Source organism: Dermacentor silvarum, chromosome 2, assembly GCF_013339745.2.
Source record: "Dermacentor silvarum isolate Dsil-2018 chromosome 2, BIME_Dsil_1.4, whole genome shotgun sequence".
Taxonomy (NCBI): Eukaryota; Metazoa; Arthropoda; class Arachnida; order Ixodida; family Ixodidae; genus Dermacentor; species Dermacentor silvarum.
Genome location: NC_051155.1, coordinates 59,986,532 through 59,997,841, shown reverse-complemented (window position 1 = coordinate 59,997,841; position 11,310 = coordinate 59,986,532).

The following is an 11,310-nucleotide window of genomic DNA, read 5'->3' as shown; positions in this document are numbered from 1 at the left end:
TTGTTTTTTAGATGTTTTAGGTGTGGTATGAATGTTAGCTTAGTGTCAAGAATTATGCCTAAGAATTTATGTTCCGTTTTTACAGGTAGACGCTGTCCTTGCAGGTCAATGTCGGGGTCGGGGTACAGTCCTCTCTTTCTAGAAAAAAGGACGCAGGCGCTCTTTTGTGGATTTAGGCAGAACCCATTCTCGTCTGCCCATTTAGCCACCTTGTTCAGACCAAGTTGAACCTGCCGCTCACAGATTGCAAGGTTGCATGATTTAAATCCAATCTGTATATCATCGACGTACGTTGAATAAAACATGTTGCGTGGGATGCATAGACGCAAGGAATTCATTTTTATAATGAAGAGAGTGCAACTGAGCACCCCACCCTGTGGTACTCCGGTTTCCTGCACGAAAGGCCGTGATAATGCATTGCCAACTCGAACACGGAATGTGCGATTCAGCAGATAACTTTCAATCACATTTAACATATTACCACGTATACCAAAGTGGGAGAGGTCTCTCAGTATTCCGAACCGCCATGTGGTGTCGTATGCCTTTTCCATATCGAGGAACACAGATAAGAAGAATTGTTTGTGAACAAAAGCTTCACGTATCTGTGCCTCAATACGTATCAGATGGTCAGTGGTGGATCGACCCTCGCGAAAACCGCACTGGTATGGGTCAAGGAGCTTGTTTGATTCTAGGAAATGTATCAGACGGCGGTTTATCATCTTCTCGAAGACCTTGCAGAGGCAGCTTGTTAGAGCTATGGGCCTGTAACTCGATACGGACGATGGATCCTTGCCCTGCTTCAGGATGGGGATCACTATGGCCTCTTTCCAGGCAGAGGGGATCTCGCCGGAGGTCCATATAGAATTATAGAGACAGAGAAGGGTTTTCTTCGTTTCAGAGGGTAGGTTTTTCAACATGTCATATAGTATACGGTCAGGGCCTGGGGCAGATTGCTTGCAACAGGTGAGTGATGCATGCAGCTCTGCTAGGGAGAAAGGTAGGTTATATGGCTCGTTCCCAGTGCTCTTTCGGTCTATTTTTTGTTTTTCTATAGCTGATTTATATCTTATAAATGCTGGTGAATAGTGTGAGGAACTGGACACATGTTCAAAATGTGCACCCAGATGGTTCGCTTGGTCCTCAAGGCTGTCTCCCTGCGTGTGTACCAGGGGAGGTGGATGTGTTTGTCGTCCTCTTACTCTATTGACCCTGCTCCAAACCTTGGCCTCATCCGTGTACGAGTTGATACTTGATAAAAATGTTTTCCAGCTGTCTCTCCTGGCTTGTCTGCGTGTTCTCCTACCTTGGGACTTGATTTTCTTGAAATTTACAAGGTTTTCAGCAGTAGGATAATCGCGAAGCTGCCTCCATGCTTTGTTCTGCTGCCTACGTGCATTCCGGCATTGTTCATTCCACCACGGAACACGACGTTTGCTAGAAAGTCCACTTGTTTGGGGAATACACTTAGAGGCTGCATCAATTATGAATTTAGTAAAATACTCGACGGCACCATCAATTCCGAGCGATGAAATGTCAGCCCACGAGAGTTTACTGGTAAGAGTTTGGAATTTATCCCAGACCGCTGCATCGACCTTCCACCGGGGGGCATGTGGTGGAGACTCGTATGTCTTGTTGCTCTCAGCAGTACTGGGAAATGGTCGCTCCCGTAAGGTTTTTTATAACTTCCCATTCAAGTTCAGAAAATAGAGACGGGGAAGCTATGCTAAGGTCAATAGAAGAAAAGGTTCTATTTGCGATACAGTAAATGTAGGTTCCTTCTTATTCAGGAGGACACGCACCAGACGAGAAAAGAAATTCTTCAACAAGACGACCTCGCGCATCGATACGAGAGTCGCCCCACAGACTGCTGTGTGCATTGAAATCGCCAAGAACAAGATAAGGTTCTGGCAATTCGTCTATAAAGGACTGAAATTCATGTTTGTGTAAGTGGTAATGTGGGGGTATGTAAAGCGAGCAAATGGTGATGAGTTTGTTCAGAAGGACAAGTCGAACTGCCACTGCTTCAAGGGGCGTTTGTAGCTGCAAACGTTGACATGCTATGCTTTTGTGAATTACAATGGCAACACCGCCTGATGATGCGAGAGCATCATCGCGATCTTTACGAAACGTAACATACTGTCGGAGAAAATTTGTATGTTTCGATTTTAAGTGCGTTTCCTGTACACACAGCACTTTTGGATTGTGTTGGTAAAGAAGTTCTTGGACATCGTCGAGGTTCCTAATAAGGCCTCTGACGTTCCATTGAATGATTTGTGTATCCATAATGAAAGTAAATTGGTGCTGTGTGTACAAAAAGGAAGTGTTGCCTTAGATTACAGAGCCGTTTGCGGCCCTGTAATTTTGGTTTTGTCTTTTCTAGAGCGGTCCAAAGAGTTTGGCCGCTCTTTAGGTGCTGGTTGCACCACCTTGCTTGGGGTAGTGTCCATAGCCTCTTGTGAAGCGCTGGACACTCGCTCTAACGAGCGATGTGTACGTCGTGTAGCCTTCGCCTCGAGGGACGAAGGCTGTGGCCTCACCAGCCCGGAGGCCGATGGAACCTCCTTAGCCTCTGAGCTGCGATGGCTGCTGCCAGCGCTAGTAGAGGCCTCTGGTGTGGCCGATTTCGAGGGAGGCAGGGCAGCCTCAGCTGCTCCCACCATGGGGGCGGGTGGAAGTCGCCTCAATACGCTGCGCGTGCCTTGGGCGACCGCCGGGGTCCGTCGTGGTGCTGCCCCCTGTTGCACCACTTCGGCAAAAGAAGTTTTCATCGAAAATGCAGGTGAAAGACGCTGTCGTGCTTCCCGGAAACTGATATTTTCTTTGACTTTGATAGTAATGATCTCCTTTTCTTTCTTCCAGGCTACGCAAGATCTGGAATATGCAGGGTGGCTGCCATCGCAGTTCGCGCAATGGGCCTCAGCAGTACAGTCATCAGCAGAGTGATCTTTTGTAGCACATTTCGCACAAGTTAGTCGTCCTCGGCAGCTTTGAGAGGCATGACCAAACCTCTGACACTTGTAGCAGCGTCGTGGATTTGGAATGTAGGGTCTAACACGCAGTTGAGGTAGCCTGTTTCTATTGCATCCGGGAGTGTGCTAGAGCCAAAAGTAAGTACTATGTGTTTGGTTGGTAGTTCTTTGTTATCGCGCCTGATTTTTATGCGTTGTACATTTATAACATTTTCTTCTTTCCATCCATTCAGGAGTTCTTCATCAGTCAAATCCATGAGGTCGTCGTCTGAAACCACACCCTTGACGGTGTTCATTGTTCGGTGTGGACTAACAGATATGGTTTTATCGCCAAATGCCACCAGGTTTGTTAGTTTCTCGCACTGCATCTTGTCTTTTACTTCAATCAGAAGGTCCCCACTTGCCATCTTGGTGGCTTTGTAGCCACTTCCAATTACCTCCGTGAGACATTTTGACACCAAGAAGGGTGAAATGTTTGTTGCTTTTTTATCAGTGTTTTCACAGTGAATCACATGATACTTAGGGAATGTGTCTCGTTTCTTCAAAAAGAATTCAAAGGTTGCGTCGGTGCGCCCCCTTTTCGGGGGACGATCAGGTGAGAAGGGTTTCGAGGGTCCCATGGAATGAGTTGTTTGTTCGGTATCAATGCCAGTCACCCACCACCGAGCCCAACGAGGGGACACGGCAGAGATTGTTATGAAGCAAGCACTGCCATGCCAACTGTACATTGTTACTATAACCGCATATGTTATAATCAAGGTAGATCATAACACACAAGGTTAACCCTTGCTGCCAGGAATGTTGGAAGTAAATGGAAGAGAGAAGAAGACAGGAAAGATTGAAGGTGAGAGGGATAGGCGAAGATTGGAGAGAGAGAGACAGGAAAAGGCAACTACCGTTTTCCCCCGGGTGGGTCAGTCCGGGGGTGCCGTCTACGTGAAGCGGAGGCCAAAGAGGTGTGTTGCCTCCACCGAGGGGCCGTAAAGGTCCAAACACCCGGCATCGGCTCAACCTCCAGGATCCTCTTTTCCCCGGACACGGCTAAGCCGCGCACGGCTACACGCGGGAGGGGCCAACCCTCATGTGCTCGGGTCCGTGGTGTCGGAAATCACAACCATACGCCTGCTTAACGCAGACGCCCCTGCGCGGCGAAGACTTCCTGAGCGGCTGCGGCCGAAACACGAGGAATGTCTAGAATATTCCCAGGCTTTGTTCATGCTACGGGAGCTCGACTCCGTCAGAAGGTTCGAGAAACGCCGGCGTAGGCGATAAAGGCGTCCTGCGGGAATCAGTAAGGGGACCAGAACGCGCCGGTGAAGGGATATGACTGACCGTCTGAGGAACAGGGGATTCCCCGGAAAACTAACGAACGAGCTCCGCGAGCGTCTGCATTTCCGGAAGAAGTTCGTTCTTCGATTGCAATGAAAGAGAAGAAAACTATTTCCATCTGACCCAAGCAAGCTGCTGGGGCATTCGACAAAGAAAGATGACCTGGATGCTTATTTGCACAAGTTTGAGACAATTTCTAAAAGCCAGAATTGGCCGGAGGATCAATGGGCCACTGCGTTGAGCACGTGTTTGAGTGGCGAAGCAGTTAGTGTGTAGAGTAGGCTGGCACCAATGGATACTTCTCATTATTGAAGGGTGAAAGCCGCTCTACTAAAGAGATTTAGGTTCACCGTAGAAGTCTCCCGAGATAAGTTTAGGACCGGAAAGCCCACCGATGGCGAGACTGCTATGCAATTTGCCGTGTGGCTCAGCCTCGATTTAGATAGGCGGACCGAACTTTCAGAGACTGCACAGGAGTACGGCTTCCTTAGAGAGCTTCTGATCAAGGCGCAATTTCTCATCAGTTCTCACCCGAGCCTGTCACTGTATCTGAACGAAAGCTAAGTCGCTTCAACATATGCTGGAATTGGCCGACCAATTTTTGGAAGCACAGGGAGGCACCACGCTCCCCAAGATCCAAAAAGAGGGGCCAGAGGACGCAAAGAAACCGGCATCCGACCAAAAGAGAAATCTTCAGAAGCAGGTTCCGAGGTATAATCTTTGTAACCGACCGGGCCACCAGGCCAGCAATTGTTGCAGCAATTTACGCGCCCGAATGATGTAAAATGTGTTAAATGTGGGCGAACTGGTCACTAAGCCGATGCATGTCGCAATGGAGGGAGAAAAGCTCCCTAGGCATCATGTGTGTATGCCCCGCCAAACACTAAATAGAAGACATAGACAGCGGCTTCGTAGAACTCCGAGACGGAAAAAAGACTTCCAGTCGTTAATGTTGTGATGACACCACGCCCCGCATTTCTCGTTAAAGGAATGCCTGTACTTGCCGAAAAATGCCAGGAAAACCAATCACGGTGTTACGAGATACCGGTAACAGCACAGTGATCGTGCGAAGGGACTTGGTCAACGACGATGAGCTCACGGGCGAAACCAGCTCAGTTTACCTGGTTGATGGTACGGCTAGGAAGCTTCCAGAAGGCAAGATTGAGGTCGAGACTCCCTATTACAGTGAGAGTCGCACAGATTTTCTAAGGACAGACCCCTGTATGAACTAATCCTAGGAAACATCGAGGGAGTTCGACGACCCCAGACGATTCGAAACACTACCATCGGAAAAGGAAGGATAGGAAATTCAAATTTAAATGCGTTGACGATTACGTATCGTGCAATGCGTTTTGATGAGTGAATCGGTTGTTTATTCATGCATCACGAACAGAGTGTTTTTGTTTGTGCTATGTAAACTACCCTACCAATTTTTGTATACTTGTTGTACATGCTGTTTCATATCTCTGCCTTGTTACGCGAGAAATGAGTTATTCTGTAGTACAAGTGTGCTTGTGGGACATCTGTTTGTACACAATGTATCGCGAGTGAAGGAGCCTGTGATTTGTGTTGGAACGATTTGTGGACCTACGGACTCGTGTGTAGTGGACTTTTGTGTGTGGTACTTTTGTGTTTTCTTGGAATATTATTGCATACTATTCTTAAACTGTGGGGCAGTGTCACAAAAGTGCGCATAATCTATGCGCGCGCTGCGCCAGCAACGGACCAAGTCGGCCCCGCGGCAGCTTCGACAGAATGTGAGAGCGCGTACGCTACAGACAGCCGACGCGATCAACGGAGACTAGAAGCTTCGACAAGGTATGCGAAAGCTACGGTATCGAGAGCAAGTGCGCACACCGAAACACCCTCTCACACCCAGACACGTGACGAGCAGAGAGGGAGAGCACGACAGCCCGAGCGTGCACCAACGAATCAGTCACCACCCTCCTCGAAGACTTCGGCGGCCGCGGCCGAAAACGCGACGAATGTCTGAAAGATTCCCAGGCTCTGTTCATGCTACGGGAGCACGACTCCGTCAGAAGGTTCGAGAAACGACGGCGAAGTCGATAAAAGCGTCCTGCGGGAATCAGTAGGGGGATCAGACCGCGCCAGTGAAGAGATGTGACGTGAAGAGTGACCGTCTGCGGAACAAAGGGATTCCCCGGCAAGCTAACCGACGAGTTCCTCGAGCGTCCGCATTTCTGGAAGAAGTTCGTTCTTCGAGATTTGCCTCGAGCTATGCCGAGATCGTCCGGCCCAAGACCAGCACAGGTGAATAGGAGTGGACACTTTGTCTTCCTATTCCTTCTGTACTGTACGTGTTGAACTATCAGTGCTTGTCGTTGATTATTTCCCAGAGTTTTGTTAACACCAATTTATTTGCATTGTGATATACCTATCCGGGGACCTGCGACGCGAGAGAGGATGTAAGAATATGTGGGTCCGCACAGGCCGCCACTTGAAACTGAACCTAGCAACGTTCCACACGCGCACCGTATCGACAGTGGCTAGCTTAGCAGGGCTATTTGAAGAATTATCAGGCATTGCTTGGGATATTATTGGTCTTAGGTTAGAAGAACTGGTGACGCTTATACAGTGCTGACTAAAGTCCACGTCCTCTGCTACAGAGGTCTTCCAGATAAGAGAGAATTTGCAGAATGATTTCTAGTCCATAAGGACATAGCGGCCAACATTGATGAATTCTACAGCATTAATGAGAAGGTAGCAGTCGTCGTAATAAAGCTGAAAAGGAGGTATAGAATGAAGGTAGTACAATTCTACGCTCCAACAGCCAGTCACGATGATGAAGAAAAAGAACAGTTTTATGAAGATGTTGAATTGGCAATGAGAAAGGTGCAAATTCAGTATACTGTAGTCATGGGCGACTTCAATGCAAAAGTGGGGGAAAATGCAGGCAAGTGATCACGCAATTGGCAAATACGGCATGGTTTCTAGGAACACTAGAGGAGAGATGTTGGTAGAATTAGCGGAAAGGAATAAGCTCCGAATAACGAATACCTTCTTCAGGAAGCGCAGCAACAGTAAGTAGGACCTGGAAAAGCCCTAATGGCGAAAAAGGAATGAAATAGATTTCACACTATATGCTGATCCCAGCATGGTCCAGGACGTAGAAGTGTTAGGCAGGGTAAAGTGCAGTGACCATAGGTTAGTGAGGCCTAGGATTTCTCTCAATTCGAAGAGAGAATAAAATTAGTCGAGAATAAACAGGCAACCTAGACGCAGTAAGGGTAAAAGCACACCAATTCAGACTGGTGCTTGCAAACAAATATGCAGCCTTAGAACAGGAAGAGGAAGACAACATAGAAGTAATGAATGAAACCGTAACTAGGGTCATCTCAGAAGTAGCAATTGAAGTTGGAGGTAAGACACCAAGGCAACCAGTAGGTAAGCTCTCCCAAATAACAAAGGACCTAATAAAGAAACGGCAAAACATGTGTCAAACTCGAGAGATCAGATAGAGTTAGCTGAACTGTCGAAACTGGTCAACAAGAAGAAAGTAAGGTATATCCGAAATTATAACGTGGAAATAATTGAAGAAGCAGTATAATATGGACGTAGCATGACATCAGTGAGAAGAAAATTTAGCATAGGACACGGAAAAATGTATGCACTGAAAGATCGAGCAGGGTAACATCATCAGCAATTTCAGTGAAATAGTAAAAGCAGCGGAAGAATTCTATACTGACCTGTACAGATCCCAGAGGAGCCAAGCTACCTTCATTCGAAGTAGTGATGAACATTAGCTAACTAGCGATGAAGTTAAAAGGGCCTTGAAAGACGTGACCAGGGGAAACGCCGCTGGAGAAATATGCAATAACAGTCGATTTAATTATAGATGTAGAAGATATCATGCTGAAAAACTTGCGGCCCTTCATACGCAATGCCTCATGACTACAAGTGTACCTAAAGCTGGAAGAACGCCAACATTATTCTCATCCATAAGAAGGAAGACGTTAAAGCATTGAGAATTACAGACCCATTGGCTTGCTTTCAGTATTGTATAAAATATTCGCTAAGATAATTTACAATAGAATCAGAGCAACACTTGACTTCTGCCAACCAAGAGACAGGCTGGCTTCAACAAGGGATACTTTGTGATGGATCAGATTCCTGTCATCAATCAGGTAATAGAGAAATCTGCGGAGTACAATCAACCTCTCTATATGGCTTTCATAGAATATGAAAAAAGCATTTGATTCCGTAGAGTTACCAGCAGTCATAAAGGCATTGCGTAATCAAGGAGTACAGCAGGCATACGTGAATATCTTGGCAAATATCTACAAGGATTGCACAGCATCCTTGTTTCTCCACAAAAAGTAGAAAGTTACCTATCAAGAAATGGGTCAGGCAAGGAGACACAATCTCCCCAATGCTATTCACTGCATGCTTAGAAGAAGTATTCAAGCTCTTAGACTGGGAGGGCTTAGGATTGAGTATCAACGGCGAATATCTCAGCAACCTTCGGTTTACAGATGACATTGTCCTATTCAGTAACAATGGGGACAAATTACAGCAAATGATTGAGGACCTCAACCGAGAAGTGTAACAGTGGGTTGAAGATCAATACACAGAAAAAACATGTTACATAGCCACGCAAGGGAAGAAGCATTCAGGATCGCCAGTAAGCCTCTAGAGTCTGTAAAGGAGTATGTTTATCTAGGTAAACTACTCACAGGGGACCCAGATCACGAGAAAGAAATTTACAGAAGAATAAAATTGGGTGGGAGTACATACGGCAGGCATTGTCAAATCCCGACTGGGAGCTTACCACGGTCTTGAAAAGAAAAGTGTAGAATCATCTCATTCTACCGGTGCTAACATATGGGGCAGAAACTTGGAGCATAACAAAGAAGCTCGAGAACAAGTTAAGGACCGCACAAAGAGCGATGGAACGAAAAATGTTAGGCCTAACGTTAAGAGACAGGAAGAGAGCAGTGTGGATCAGAAAGCAAAGGGGGATAGCCGATATTCTAGACCACAAGAGAAAAAAATGGAGCTGGGCAGGCCATGTAATGCGTAGGATGGATAACTGGTGGACCATTAGAGTTGCAGAATGGATACCAAGAGAAGGGAAGCACAGTCGAAGACTGGCAGAAAACTAGGTGGGGTGATGAAGTTGGGAATTTGCAGGCGCAAGTTGGAATCAGCTGGCGCAGAAAGGGGTAAATGAAGATCCCAGGGAGAAGCCTTCGTCAAGCAGTAGACACAAATATAGGCTGATGATGATGACACCTAGGCGAGTGTACATGTGTACATGTAACTGCCTTCTTTGAAGAATATATTGTGTTGTGTTTTGACAACTCTGGGCCTTGACTCGGCCTTTGGACCACAACCAGCGTTCGCTGGTGCACCAGAAGGGCTCTTATTAATTGTCCGTGCTTTCGTTTGGTTACTTCGGAAGCTGATAAGTCGGCTTTGGAATTTGGCCCGACGTTGGCGCCTCGTTCACAGGGTGTATGACAATCGTACTTCGACATGTTGGCGATGCTTTCTATGGTCTCCAACGTTATTGTAACTTGTTTCAGAACTTTTTGGCATGCTCGTCGCATCGGGCGTTGTGACGCAGTTAGCGAGACAGCTCGACCTTTGCGGCGCAGTTAGGCGCATTCTGAATCTCACTGGAACATGTTTGTGTCGGTTTCTATAGACATGACGGAGCGAAAGACAGGTCGGCCGCGGTGGGTCAGTCAGTTTAACGTTGGTTAGTTTCCCGTTGTCTGAATCGTACGGGGCCAAGCTAGTGCCGGATTTTATGCCCCCACCCCAACAACATCTACCTTCTTTCGGTACTCACGCTATAGAATATGCGAGGATCGATGCAAGAGAATGATAATACGGAACTGTGCTGCTTGCGTCGGCAGAACGCGCAAAAGATAATGTGAAGGAGCTTAAAAAATCAGGCACTTGAATATCAAAAATTCCTTTTCTGAACGATTGAAAGCAGGCTTGCACCTACACATTTGTCTTCAGTGCGAGTACAAGACATCCTGCGAGCATCCAGCTTGGTCTGGCTGGGAGCCTGTGTTGGAGCCACCTCTGTGGACGTAGCGTAACAACGCATCGGCTGAGGCCAGGTTTTGCGAAAACTGGCAGTATGCCTGTGTACTTGTGATCTTAAAGAGCAGGAAGTGAGGCCCGGAATGGCGGAAATGCTTGGAAATCAAATGTCATTTCGTCACTATTATGTATGGTATTGTTCGGGGGGGGGGGAGTGGGGAGTGTATTTTTCTACGCCCTGGTTTGTGAAAGCAATTGACTTTGTTCGTAAAGTCACCCATATTCACCAATTTCGTATGTTTCACATGTGCACTGCAGTTCTCCTGCAAGGTATAAATGCTGAAATGACACGAGCTGTAATTACTTTTTAGCTGATACCGTCCGGTGGAGCTATGTACGGATAATAGTGCTACTTATCTAGTGCCACAATATTGGATGAACGCACACAGAGCCCGGAAAGAGCCTCATTAGAGCAAAAAAAAAACATTTCCTGATTTCACAAGGAGTCTTCGTCTAGTTGATGATGTCGCGCGTTCGATGTAGGCTTCTAAAGAACGCTTGCAATACATTATTCTACTAAATAATAAGATTCCGCACCAAGACAGCGCGCGGTTGACCAGCAGAAGTAACAATAAATGCTGCGCCAATCAGCGCAGTCGGGCGTACCGCGTATCAGTTAGCGTTTTCCAACGCACGCGCCCGAAACCGAAAGTGTGGTTCAGGTTTTCACATCAGCCGCTTGTTGCACTGCAGTCAATTCGGCCGCTGGCTCTATAGGATGTCGGCTCTTGTTGATTGTCTTTCTCTGTGCACGCGCCGCATTGGCTCAGTGGCTATAGCGTTGCGCTAATGAGCACGAGGGCTAGACTTCGATCCTCAGCCGCGGAGAGCGCAATTCCGATGGAGGCCGAATACAATAACGCTCATCGGCACTTCTGTGACTGCTTGTTAAAAAACCCCGTATGACAAAATTATTCCGGGAGCTTCCCACTGC